Below are 14,903 nucleotides of genomic sequence, written 5' to 3'. Positions count from 1 at the left end.
CAATAAAGGGATTGGCTGAGCAGACAGCGGCAACTAGCTTAATGGCATGGCAGAATAGAATAGCTTTAGATATGCTTTTGGCTGTGCGGGGCGGGGTTTGTGTTCTGTTTGGATCTATGTGCTGTACTTTCAGGAGAGCAGTTTTAGAGTGGAAAACTACAGCCCGCCTACAGAGGGGAGGGATTTTTTTTTTGTATGACGTATGAGTATAAAAGATGGACTCTGAAAATGTGATGGCAAGATCTCTGACTATGCAGATCGGGACTCTGTCTGTTACTTAAATCCCAAATGACTTACAACCTTTTGGGAGACGCACAGAGACACTGAAATAGTTTGTTAAATAATTCACATAACACACACACACACTTATCTGATGTTTGCATGAAAAGTTGCTTCATTTGACAGCAGCATAGGTCTACTCTACACTGTGCCAATATGTAGCCTATCAAATAAAAGTTTCACATCAAAACATGACAGCTGAAAAATAATGACAGCGACAAGTAGGTCTAATGAATAAACAATGTATTCATATCAATACAATAATGTTTTTAAAGAAGAAATAACCTAATTTAACATCCAGCTTTTTTAAAAGGCAGTGCTTGCACTCCACTGCATAACAATAACCACATTTCCAGCCACAGTTTTTATGCCAGTAAAGTCATAAAGTATTTTAAAAATTCAAGACAGCTGTGATGGAAACAGGAAGTTTCGGTGTAATTGTATAAATGCCAGACAGATAATTTGTTCGTTTGACATGGTGGTATCGTTTTGTCTTGGTAAAAATAATTATGCGTGAAAGGGCGGTAGAAACGCCTATATGCGCATATTGATATAATAACCATCATATCGAAGTATATGTGGAGTCAAGTGATGATATGGTGTGTGGTCCGACTCGGAGAAACCCAGACCTGGCGCCAGAACAAATCAGTTGAAGCGGAATTTGATTTCCATAGGCGGGTCCGTTTTTTCACGAGACCTCCTATGTGTGCACACACTTGCACGCATTTTATAAATGGGTGTAATAGTAAAGACCATAGCCAGCTCATGCGTTTCACATTTGGGAAGCTTACAATTTATCCTACAATACCATTTCTACCGATCTGCATGCCAGTTATGAATATTTATATATGCACATTTTCGTGGAACTGTTTCATTTCAAATATAACGTTTTCGTTTCTCAACATCATTGTCATGTGGTTAGGCCTAATCATACAAATCTGAAGGAAAATGATAAAAATCGAAAAGTTCAAATTCAACTATGGCTAGAGCACTAGCCTCTGCCATATGGACACATTGATACACTGTGATCCATTGGCGGCTAAAGAAACGAGAGCATAGAACTCAGAGATAGCATACAGGCCAATGCAGCAGTAGGCCTATAACTTCCATCATCAACTAAGTAAAATACAGTGCATTCGGAAAGTATTCAGACCCCTTGAGTTTTTCCACATTTTGTTATGTTACAGCCTTATTCAAAAATGTATTAAATGAATTTATTTCCTCATCAATCTACACACAATACCCCATAATGACAAAGCGAAAACAGGTTTTTATAAATTTTTGCAAATTTATAAAAACCTAAACAGAAATACCATATTTACATAAGTATTCAGATCCTTTGCTATGAGACCCGAAATTGAGCTCTGGTGCATCCTATTTACATTGATCATCCTTGAGATGTTTCTACAACTTGATTGGAGTGCACCTGTGGTAAATTCAATTGATTGGACATGATTTGAAAAGGCAAACATCTGTCTATATAAGGTCCCACAGTTGACAGTGCATGTCAGTGCAAAAACCAAGCCATGAGGTTAAAGGAATTGTCCGTAGAGCTCCGAGAATGGATTGTGTCGAGGCACAGATCTGGGAAAGGGTACCAAAACATTTCTGCAGCATTGAAGGTCCCCAAGAACACAGTGACCTCCATCATTCTTAAATTGAAGAAGTTTGGAACCACCAAGACTCTTCCTAGAGCTGGCTGCCTGGCCAAACTGAGCAATCGGGGGAGAAGGGCCTTGTTCAGGGAGGTGAACAACAACTCGATGGTCACTCTGACAGAGCTCCAGAGTTCCTCTGTGGAGATGGGAGAACCTTCTAGAAGGACAACCATCTCTGCAGCACTCCACCAATCAGGCCTTTATGGTAGAGTGGCCAGACGGAAGTAACTTCTCAGTAAAAGGCACATTACAGCCCGCTTCGAGTTTGCCAAAAGGCACCTAAAGGACTCTCAGACCATGAGAAACAAGATTATCTGGTCTGATGAAACCAAGATTGAACTATTTGGCCGAATGCCAAGCGTCACATCTGGAGGAAACCTGGCACCATCCCTTCGGTGGTGGGAAAGATGAACGGAGCAAAGTACAGAGAGATCCTTGATGAAAACCTGCTCCAGAGCGCTCAGGACCTCAGACTGGGGCGAAGGTTCACCTTCCAACAGGACAACGACCCAAAGCACACAGCCAAGACAACGCAGGAGTGGCTTCGGGACAAGTCTCTGAATGTCCTTGAGTGGCCCAGCCAGAGCCCGGACTTGAACCCGATCGAACATCTCTGGAAGACCTGAAAATAGCTGTGCAGCGACGCTCCCCATCCAAACTGACAGAGCTTGAGAGGATCTGCAGCGAAAAAGGGAGAAACTCCCCAAATACAGGTGTGCCAAGCTTATAGTGTCATACCCATGAAGAATCAAGGCTGTAATCGCTGCCAAAGGTGCTTCAACAAAGTACTGAGTAAAGGGTATGAAAACTTATGTAAATGTAATATTTCAGTTTTTTTTCTAAACCTGTTTTTGCTTTGTCATTATGGGGTATTGTGTGTAGATTGATGAGTAAAAACAAAACAATTTAATCAATTTTAGAATAAGGCTATAATGTAACAAAACATGGAACAAGTCAAGGGGTCTGAATAGTTTCCGAATGCAGGCCTAAAGCTGATAAATAAAAACAGTAGAAAATATCCAGATGAAAATTCCGGTTCTTTCAATCCCATTCAAATCTCTTCTCTGCCTGACTGCCTCCCTTTCTATCTTTCTTGATTTGAGCTATTGCTAGTGAAGTTCAACAATGTATCAAATTATCACAGGGTCCGTTCCGAAGCTGTCTCTAACGAACATGCAACATTGTAGGCTATCAACTAGCCTATTCCGGACCCTCTAAGTTTCCTGCGCCAGTGAGCTTGGGACAGAAGGCTGTTTTTTATGACGTTTCCACTGGATAAATGGGATCATCAGATCATTATATTTTGCTCTTCCACACCGAGGCTTGGTGATTATCGAGGCCGGGAGTGTTGGAAAGATTTTTCAAATACTGAGGAACTATCGTTCGCAATGGATGTTAGAAAAACAGACTTTGCTGACTTGTGTGAGGCGAATAAAAAATGAGTGGTGTAGCCTACGTGGTGAGTTAAGACAATCAGAAATAAGACAGTGCCAAATGGGCACTTTCCTACATAAAGTTGAAGTCGGAAGTTTACATACACTTAGGTTGGAGTCATTAAAACTTGTTTTTCAACCACTCCACACATTTCTTGTTAACAAACTATCGTTTTGGCAAGTCGGTTAGGACATCTACTTTGTGCACAACACAAGTCATTTTTCCAACAATTGTTTACAGACAGCTTATTTCACTTATAATTCACTGTATCACAATTCCAGTGGGTCACAATTCCTGTAGCACACTAAGTTGACTGTGCCTTTAAACAGCTTGGAAAATTCCAGAAAATGATGTCATGGCTTTAGAAGCGTCTGATAGGCTAATTGACATCATTTGAGTCAATTGGAGGTGTACCTGTGGATGTATTTCAAGGCCTACCTTCAAACTCAGTGCCTCTTTGCTTGACACCATGGGAAAATCAAAAGAAATCAGCCAAGACCTCAGAAAAAAATTATAGACCTCCAAATGTCTGGTTCATCCTTGGGAGCAATTTCCAAATGCCTGAAGGTACCACGTTCATCTGTACAAACAATAGTATGCAAGTATAAACACCATGCAGCCATCATACCGCTCAGGAAGGAGACGCGTTCTGTTTCCTAGAGAAGAACGTACTTTGGTGCGAAAAGTGCAAATCAATCCCAGAACAACAGCAAAGGACCTTGTGAAGATGCTGGAGGAAACAGGTACAAAAGTATCTATATCCACAGTAAAATGAGTCCTATATCGACATAACCTGAAAGGCCGCTCAGCAAGGAAGAAGCCACTGCTTCAAAACCGCCATAAAAAACCCAGACTACGGTTTGCAACTGCACATGGGGACAAAGTACTTTTTGGAGAAATGTCCTCTGGTCTGATGAAACAAAATATAACTGTTTGGCCATAATGACCATCGTTATGTTTGGAGGAAAAAGGGCGTTGCTTGCAAGCTGAAGAACACCATCCCAACCGTGAAGCACGGGGATGGCAGCATCATGCTGTTGGTGTCACGATCGTCGAAAGGATTGGACCAATGCGCAGCGTGGAATGTGAACATACTTTATTATATATTCACCACACGAACAAAAACAACAAAACGATACGTGAAGTCCTTGGTAACAAACACAAACCAACACGGAACAAGATCCCACAATACACTGTGCCAAACAGGCTGCCTAAGTATAGTCCCCAATCAGAGACAACAAGCAACAGCTGATTCTCGTTGCCTCTGATTGAGAACCACCCCGGCCAACATAGATACACATGAACTAGATCCTAACATAGAAACACAAACACATAGAATATACACACCCTGGCTCAACATATAAGAGTCCCAGAGTCAGGGCGTGACAGTACCCCCCCCCAAAGGCGCGGACTGCGACTGCGCCAAACATAAACCGAACAGGGGAGGGCCGGGTGGGCATTCCTACTCGGAGGTGGATCCGGCTCCGGGCGTGACCACCACCCTCTAATAACCCCCCCGTAGTGCCCCTGGTCTGGTCTGGCCCCACTGGCTGGAGCTGGACTGGACATCGGTGGAGCGGATTGCTTAGGCTCCGGTGTGGAGCAGCTGACCGGTACCTGACCAGGCACCGGTGAACCGGGCACGGGCTGTGCCGGACTGACGACACGCACCCCAGGCTTGGTGCGGGAAGCAGGAATGGGCCGGACCGGGCTGACGACGCGCACCCCTGGCTTGGTGCGGGGAGCAGGAACGGGCCGGACCGGGCTGACAACGCGCACCCTTGGCTTGGTGCGGGGAGCAGGAACGGGCCGGACCGGGCTGGCCACGCGCACCATAGGCTTGGTGCGGGGAGCAGGAACAAGCCGGGCCGGGCTGGCGACGCGCACCATTGGCTTGGTGCGGGGAGCAGGAACAGGCCGGGCCGGGCTGGCGACGCGCACCATAGGCTTGGTGCGGGGAGCAGGAACAGGCCGGGCCGGGCTGGCGACGCGCACCATAGGCTTGGTGCGGGGAGCAGGAACAGGCCGGGCCGGGCTGGCAAAACGCACCATTGGCTTGGTGCGGGGAGCAGGAACGGGCCGGACCGGACTGGCAACACATTTCAGTACCTCTCGCCGTGCCTCTACACTTTCCCTCCCTCTAATCACCAATGGCTCCCGTAACCCGGTGGCCTTCTCTCCTCGTCCACAAACTCGCCTCTTATCTGCCTCCAGCAGCCCTGTCGTCCATGCCATGTGCCCCCCCCTAAACATTTCTTGGGGTTGCCTCTCGCCTGTCCGACGACGACACTGTTGGCGCCGTACCTCCTCTCTCGCCAAGGCTTTAACCTTTGCCCATGGTCCTCTGCCCTCGAACATGTCCTCCCAGGACCTCCATTGGCCCACCTGGGCCATCGCCAACTTCTCCATCTCCTTACCCGGCGTTAGCTCCGAAACATGCTGCTTGGTCCAGTATTGGTGGGATCTTCTGTCACGATCGTCGAAAGGATTGGACCAATGCGCAGCGTGGAATGCGAACATACTTTATTATATATTCACCACACGAACAAAAACAACAAAACGATACGTGAAGTCCTTGGTAACAAACACAAACCAACACGGAACAAGATCCCACAATACACTGTGCCAAACAGGCTGCCTAAGTATGGTTCCCAATCAGAGACAACAAGCAACAGCTGATTCTCGTTGCCTCTGATTGAGAACCACCCCGGCCAACATAGATACACATGAACTAGATCCTAACATAGAAACACAAACACATAGAATCTACACACCCTGGCTCAACATATAAGAGTCCCAGAGCCAGGGCATGACAGTTGGGGTGCTTTGCTGCAGGAGGGACTGGTGCACTTCACAAAATAGATGGCATCATGAGGAAGGAAAGTGATGTGGATATATTGAAGCAACATCTCAAGACATCAGTCAGTAAGTAAAAGCTTGGTTGCAAATGGGTCTTCCAAATGGACAATGACCCCAAGCATACTTCCAAAGTTGTGGCAAAATGGCTTAAGGACAACAAAGTCAAGGTATTGGAGTGGCCATCACAAAGCCCTGACCTCAATCCTATAGAAAATGTGTGGGCAGAACTGAAAAAGCGTGTGCGAGTAAGGAGGCCTACAAACCTGACTCAGTTACACCAGCTCTGTCAGGAGGAATGGGCCAAAATTCACCCAACTTATTGTTGGAAGCTTGTGGAAGGCTACCCGAAACGTTTGACCCAAGGTAAACAATTTAAAGGCAATGCTACCAAATACTAATTGAGTGTATGTAAACTTCTGACCCACTGGGAATGTGGTGAAAGAAATAAAAGCTTAAATAAATCATTTTCTCTACTATTATCCAAACATTTCACATTCTTAAAATAAAGTGGTGATCCTAACGGACCTAAGACAGGGAATTTTTACTAGGATTAAATGTCAGGAATTGTGAAACACTGCGTTTAAATGTATTTGGCTAAGGTGTATGTAAACTTCCGACTTCAACTGTATGAATGCATTCTGGAGACGCACCATATCTTCGCCACACTCCCCTTCTTCTTGATGCAACATTTTAAATTATACTCAAGACACATTATCAACACACATAGGCTATTTTAGACGCTTTTCACGGACAGCCGCAACTCAATCAGCTAGACCTATTGCCACGCGCACTACCCAAATTGTGGGCTTCCCAAACACACATTTAAAAAAAATAAGCTAATGATCCTCTGTGGCTAAGTCATGCTCCCTGGTGATTTATTTTTTATGATTTTATTTAGACAGGAGTAATTATATAATTTTGGCGAAACATAAATTTACTTTAGTGCAATCCAGCATCTTAACAGTGCACTGTGCACACGCCAACTTTCCTTTCCAATTCGCAAGAGGCTTAAACCAGAGCTCTGTATATAACGATGAGATGCTCATGTCTCCTCCCTAACAATAGGAGTATTTGTCCCAAAGGCAGTAAGGCAGGCGACAAGCTTAGGTCTGCATATTATTCCAATAGAAACACATTGGGCTTATACTGGACAGATTTTGGCGAGAGTGAGCCCTCTCGCTTCGCCTCTTCGTCTCTGCTGAAACTACAGTACCAGTCACAAGTATGGACACACCTACTCATTCAAGGGTATTTCTTTATTTGTACTATTTTTTTTATTGTAGAGTAATAGTGAAGACATCAAAACTATGAAATAACACATATGGAATCATATAGTAACCAAAAACGTGTTAAACAAATCAAAATATGTTTTATATTTGAGATTCTTCAAATAGCCAACCTTTGCCTTGATGACAGCTTTGCACACTCTTGGCATTCTCTCAACCAGCTTCACCTAGAATGCTTTTCCAACAGTCTTGAAGGAGTTCCCACATAATGTTGCTGCTACTGTCTCTTATGACCGAAAAGAGCTTCTGGACATCAGAACAGTGATTACTCACCTTGAACTGGACGAATAATTTTTATTTAATGAGTCGGACGAGAGGGATTTGCTCGAGACACCCGACAGGGCCCTCATCCCCGTGCTTGGTAAGGAGCCGGCGACGAGTGGATAATCCACAGATGATGCATTCTCTATTGCACTCCACACTGCCCTTTCCCACCTGGACAAGAGGAACACCTACGTGAGAATGCTATTCATTGACTACAGCTCAGCATTCAACACCATAGTGCCCTCAAAGCTCATCACTAAGCTAAGGATCCTGGGACTAAACACCTCCCTCTGCAACTGGATCCTGGACTTCCTGACACACTGATCCTCAACACGGGGGCCCCTCAGGGGTGCGTGCTCAGTCCCCTCCTGTACTCCCTGTTCACCCATGACTGCATGGCCAGGCACGACTCCAACACCATCATTAAGTTTGCCGACGACACAACAGTGGTAGGCCTGATCACCGACAACGATGAGACAGCCTATAGGGAGGAGGTCAGAGACCTGGCCGTGTGGTGCCAGGATAACAACCTCTCCCTCAACGTGACCAAGACAAAGGAGATGATTGTGGACTACAGGAAAAAAAAGAGGACTGAGCACGCCCCCATTCTCATCGATGGGGCTGTAGTGGAACAGGTTGAGAGCTTCAAGTTCCTTGGTGTCCACATCACCAACGAACTATCATGGTCCAAACACACCAAGACAGTCGTGAAGAGGGCACGACAAAGCCTATTCCCCTTCAGGAGACTGAAAAGATTTGGCATGGGTCCTCAGATCCTCAATTTTTTTACAGCTGCACCATCGAGAGCATCCTGACTGGTTGCATCACCGCCTGGTATGGCAACTGCTTGGCCTCTGACCGCAAGGCACTACAGAGGGTAGTGCGTACGGCCCAGTACATCACTGGGGCTAAGCTTCCTGCCATCCAGGACCTCTATACCAGGCGGTGTCAGAGGAAGGCACCCTAGTCATAGACTGTTCTCTCTGCTACCGCACGGCAAGCGGTACCGGAGTGCCAAGTCTAGGTCCAAAATACTTCTCAACAGCTTCTACCCCCAAGCCATAAGACTCCTGAACAGTACATATTACTTCAACTACCTCAACTAGCCGGTGCCCCCGCACATTGACTCTGCACCGGTACCCCCCTGTATATATAGCCTCCCTACTGTTATTTTATTTTACTTCTGCTCTTTTTTTCTCAACACTTTTTTGTAGTTGTTGTATTTTACTTTTTTATTAAAAATAAATGCACTGTTGGTTAAGGGCTGTAAGTAAGCATTTCACTGTAATGTCTGCACCTGTTGTATTTGGCGCATGTGGCCAATAAAATTTGATTTGATTTTAATCTGCCTTTGCCATCGATACTATTGGCCAACTTAAAATCGCTTGATAAAAAAGTGGACGAACTACAGGCACGAATATTCTACCAATGGGACATTAAAAACAGTCCCCTCTGCACAGTTGATGTTGAGATACTCTGTGAAGCATTTATTTGGGCTGCAATTTCTGAGGCTGGTAACTGTAATGCGACTGGATTTGAAGAAACATTTCAATTCTTGAAATGTTCCGTATTGTTGTTTCTCTTTGGTCTTTTACCAAATAGGGCTATCTTCTGTATACCACCCCCCCCTCCCCCCCCCCCCCCCCCCCCCCCCCCCCCCACACACACACACACACACCTTTGTCACAACCCATCTGATTGGCTCAAACGCATTAAGAAGGAATGATATTCCACAAATTAACTTTTAAGAAGGCACACCTGTTAATTGAAATGCATTCCAGGTGACAACCTCATGAAGCTGGTTGAGAGAATGCTAAGAGTGTGCAAAGCTGTCATCAAGGCTGTTAGGCCTACTGCTGCTAGGTAGCTCTCTCTGCTCTCTCCCTCCCCTCTGTCTGTCCTTGATTGCAGGAGTGAAGTCTGGTGTGCGGGAGTCAGGGTTCCAGCTGCAGCTCATTCACCATAATCACCTCAGCCTTTAAGACCCGGTCAAACTTACCACTCATCGTCAGATCATAGTCAAGACGACCATATATTTGGAACCTGACTCCTGCCTCCGCTTCACTCCTGCCACCACCATCCTGCTCTCCACTACCGGACCTCTCTTTTGGACTCACCACGGACACTAGGACATTACGGTACCACACCTGCCCTGATCTGGATCTGTTACCCTCCCTGTAACCTGGACTTGCTCTTCCCCTATATTTGGAAACCTGGACTTTGAACATTGTAAATAAACCTGTTAAAACTTCTCTGGCTTGGTGTACTTGTCTGCATTTGGGTTCTTATCCAGTTAAATCATAACAGTATGATCTGACCAACATGAACCCAGCAGACAGTAGCTCGGATACCACCCCAGAGTGCACTCAAATTTGGACTGCCATAGCCAATCAGGGCATTTTACTTGGCCAACATGATGCCCTGTTTAAGACGATTGCTGAGGACAGTCAGGTGCTGCTTAATCAGGTTCAATTACTCTCCAATCAAGTGTCTGCCCTTACTACCCCTTCAGCCCAGATCAGAGAGCCTTTTGTTCCTGCTCCAGAGCGCTATGACGGGAACATGGGAACCTGTGGCGATTTTTTGACTCAATGCTCGTTAGTGTTTGAACAACAGCCCCTCACCTACGCCTCAGAAAGAGCCCGTATTGCCTACCTTATCAACTCTACTAGCGGTTCCGCTCGTGCCTGGGGATCCGCGGTCTGGGAGAGTCAGTCGGACATTTGCAACGCTTACGTTGCCTTCACCACGGAGATGAGGAAGGTTTTTGACCACCCCGTACGAGGCAAGGAGGCTGCGAAACGGTTGTTTTCTCTTCGGCAGGGGGCTCGTAGTGTGGCGGAGATGGCAGTGGAGTTTCGGACTTTAGCAGCAGTGAGTGGTTGGAATGACGAGGCATTACAAGGAGTGTTCATCAATGCTTTGTCTGAGATTTTAAAGGATGAATTGGTGTCATATGATGAATCGCCTACGCTGGATAATCTTATTTCACTCACTATCAGGTTGGATAATCGGATTCGGGAGCGCCGCCGGGAGAGGAGTGTTAGTTCCAAGCAACCTGTCTGTCATCAACAAACTCCTCCCTGCATCTTCCCTACGGAGAAAGCCGTGTCTTCCCGAGTCGAGACGAGGAGCACTGAACCCGAAGCCATGGAGGTGGGTCATGCACGGTTGTCCTCAGAGGAGCGTGCACGTCGTATTCAGGCTCGGGTCTGCCTGTATTGTGGAGAAGCTGGTCATTTCGTTCCTTCCTGCCCAGTTCGTCCGGGAAAAGGGCCGGCTCATCATTAATGGGAGAAGTTTTGGTGAGCCGAGCAGCGGATTCTTCCTCTTCTCCCCGCATTCTGCTCCAGGCATCCCTCCAGTGGCAGTCCCATAATTTCTCTGTTAGTGCGCTGATTGACTCTGGTGCCGACGAAAGCTTTTTGGATAGAGAGTGGGCTCAACAAATGGATTTGGAGACTGTTCCTATGGACTGTCCGCTGCAGGCTAAGGGTCTAAATGGACAATTGTTGACCCGTATTACCCATCAGACTGTTCCTGTTTGTCTTAGAGTGTCGGGAAATCATCAGGAGAACATTCAATTCCATATTACGACTGCGCCATTGACCTCCAGCCAGGAGCCCCGCTCCCCAGCAGTCGCCTGTACAATCTCTCCCGGCCGGAGACGGAGGCTATGGAGAACTACATTCGGGACTCCTTGGCGGCAGGTATTATGCGTCCTTCCTCGTCACCTGTAGGAGCGGGATTCTTTTTTGTTGCTAAGAAGGATAAGACCCTCAGACCCTGTATTGATTACCGTGGACTTAACAACATCACCATTAAGAACAAGTATTCTCTGCCTTTGATTAATTCTGCTTTTCCCCTCCTTCATGGTGCTACCATCTTTACGAAACTGGATCTACGAAATGCGTATCACCTGGTGCGCATTCGTAAGGGTGATGAATGGAAGACTGCCTTCAACACACCCTTGGGACATTTTGAGTATCTGGTTATGCCTTTTGGGTTGTCCAATGCCCCTGCTGTTTTTCAGGCACTAGTCAATGATGTCCTTCGGGACATGTTGAATCGGTTTGTTTTTGTCTATCTGGATGATATCTTGATTTTCTCAGAGTCCTCCCAGGAACATGAACTGCATGTGCGCCAGGTGTTGCAAAGGTTGTTGGAGAACAAACTGTTTGTGAAGATGGAGAAATGTGAATTTCATGTGTCTGAGACCTCTTTTTTGGGTTACATCATAGCTCAGGGGGAGTTGCGGATGGACCCAGCTAAGATCTCTGCTGTCACGGACTGGCCAGCTCCCTCTACCCGCAAACAACTTCAACGATTCCTGGGGTTTGCGAACTTCTATAGGAGGTTCATCAAGGACTACAGCCGCATTGCGGTGCCACTCACCGCTCTCACCTCCATCTTACGACCGTTCGCTTGGAATGAAGGGGCCGAATCAGCGTTCGAAGAACTGAAACATCGCTTCGCCTCGGCTCCCATTCTGATGCAGCCGGACCCGGACCGCCAGTTTGTCGTGGAGGTGGATGCATCCGACACTGGGGTAGGTGCGGTGTTGTCACAACGTTCTCCTGAAGATAACAAACTGCATCCCTGTGCTTTTCTCTCAAGGAAACTTTCTCAGGCAGAGAGGAATTATGATGTTGGCAATCGTGAACTGCTCGCCGTTAAGCTGGCTCTCGAGGAGTGGCGACATTGGTTGGAGGGGGCGGAACAACCCTTCATCGTTTGGACGGATCATAAGAATCTGGCTTACCTCCAGTCAGCGAAGCAGCTCAACCCCCGTCAAGCCAGGTGGGCACTATTTTTTGGGAGATTCAATTTTTCTCTGTCTTACCGTCCTGGGTCACGCAACGTCAAGCCTGACGCCCTGTCTCGTGTTCATTCGGCTGTTGATACTGGTAGTAACCCTGAACCCATTTTGCCTCCTACCTGCAGTATTGCGGTCATCACATGTGACATCGAGGGGATTGTTAGACAGGCTCAACATCATCAAGCTGACCCTGGGAGGGGTCCTCCTAACCGGATGTTTGTCCCTGAGTCTGCTCGCTCCCAGGTACTTCAGTGGGCTCACTCGTCTCCCCTTACCTGTCACCCTGGAGTTTCGCGGACCCTTGACTTTGTGCGACGGAAGTTCTGGTGGGCCACGATGGAGGCGGACACTCGAGCCTTCATTGCTGCTTGTACGGTATGTGCACGAAGTAAAAACTCCACCCAGGCCAGCGCTGGTCATCTACGACCTCTACCTATACCCAGCCGGCCCTGGTCGCATATCGCTATGGATTTTGTCACTGGACTTCCCCCCTCGTCTGGAAAGACTGTCATTCTTACGGTGATTGATCGTTTTTCTAAGTTCGCTAATTTTTTGGCCCTACCTAAACTGCCCACTGCCAGAGAGACGGCTGATATTTTGGTTGAACATGTGTTCCGCTCTCATGGTCTACCCACAGATATTGTCTCTGACAGGGGTCCCCAGTTTGTCTCCCAGGTGTGGAAAGCTTTCTGTAAAGCTTTGGGCATTACATCCAGCCTGTCCTCTGGATATCACCCCCAGACCAACGGGCAAGCCGAGAGAGCGAACCAGGAGATGGAGACCGCTCTTCGCTGTGTCACTGGGTCTAACCCTGGGTCATGGAGCTCCATGCTCCCCTGGGTGGAATATGCTCATAACACCTTGACTAACGCTTCCTCTGGTTTGTCTCCTTTTCTGTGTGCTCTGGGTTATCAACCTCCCCTGTTCCCTTCCCAAGAGAGGGAACTGGCGGTACCCTCGGTGCAGTCCCACATGCGCCGTTGCTTCAAGGTCTGGAGGAAGGCCAGGGTAGCTCTGTCCCGAGCTTCGGCGTACATGCAGAGGCAAGCCAACCGTCACCGGTCCCAGGCTCCCGGTTACTCTCCTGGTCAAGAGGTATGGCTGAAGTCACGGGATCTTCCATTGAAGGTGGAGTCTAAGAAGATGGCGCCTCGTTTTATAGGACCGTTCAAGATACTGTCTATTGTTAACCCCTGCGCGGTTAAGCTACAGCTTCCTGCCTCCCTACGGGTTCATTCCACCTTTCATGTTTCCCAGATTAAGCCTGTGTCGGTTAGCCCTCTGTGCCCGCCCTCTCGTCCTCCTCCTCCGCCCAGGATCGTGGGTGGGGGTCCGGTCTACACTGTCCGGCGACTTATGGATGTTCGCCGCCGAGGTCGTGGTTTCCAGTACCTGGTGGATTGGGTGCCCAGGAGCTTCATTGTGGATCCTGCTCTGGTCCGAGAGTTTCATAGGTTACATCCCGATAAACCCCGTCGGCCGCCAGGTGGCGTCCGTAGAGGGGGGGGTACTGTTAGGCCTACTGCTGCTAGGTAGCTCTCTCTGCTCTCTCCCTCCCCTCTGTCTGTCCTTGATTGCAGGAGTGAAGTCTGGTGTGCGGGTTCCAGCTGCAGCTCATTCACCATAATCACCTCAGCCTTTAAGACCCGGTCAAACTTACCACTCATCGTCAGATCATAGTCAAGACGACCATATATTTGGAACCTGACTCCTGCCTCCGCTTCACTCCTGCCACCACCATCCTGCTCTCCACTACCGGACCTCTCTTTTGGACTCACCACGGACACTAGGACATTACGGTACCACACCTGCCCTGATCTGGATCTGTTACCCTCCCTGTAACCTGGACTTGCTCTTCCCCTATATTTGGAAACCTGGACTTTGAACATTGTAAATAAACCTGTTAAAACTTCTCTGGCTTGGTGTACTTGTCTGCATTTGGGTTCTTATCCAGTTAAATCATAACAAAGGCAAAGGTTGGCTATTTGAAGAATCTCAAATATAAAACATATTTTGATTTGTTTAACACGTTTTTGGTTACTATATGATTCCATATGTGTTATTTCATAGTTTGATGTCTTCACTACTATTCTACAATGTAGAAAATAGTAAAAATAAAGAAAAACCCTTGAATGAGCAGGTGTGTCCAAACTTGTGACTGGTACTGTATATCACGGGAGAAAGCATCCGTACGAGCGAAACAGCACCCCTCTATATGTAGCCCATGTACAGTGAGGGAAAAAAGTATTTGATCCCCTGCTGATTTTGTATGTTTGCCCACTGACAAAGACATGATCAGTCTAT

The sequence above is a fragment of the Coregonus lavaretus genome (genome assembly GCF_964263955.1).
Source record: "Coregonus lavaretus genome assembly, chromosome: 8".
NCBI lineage: Eukaryota > Metazoa > Chordata > Actinopteri > Salmoniformes > Salmonidae > Coregonus > Coregonus lavaretus.
The sequence above is the reverse complement of the archived record's forward strand: the minus strand, read 5'-3'. Positions refer to the sequence as shown.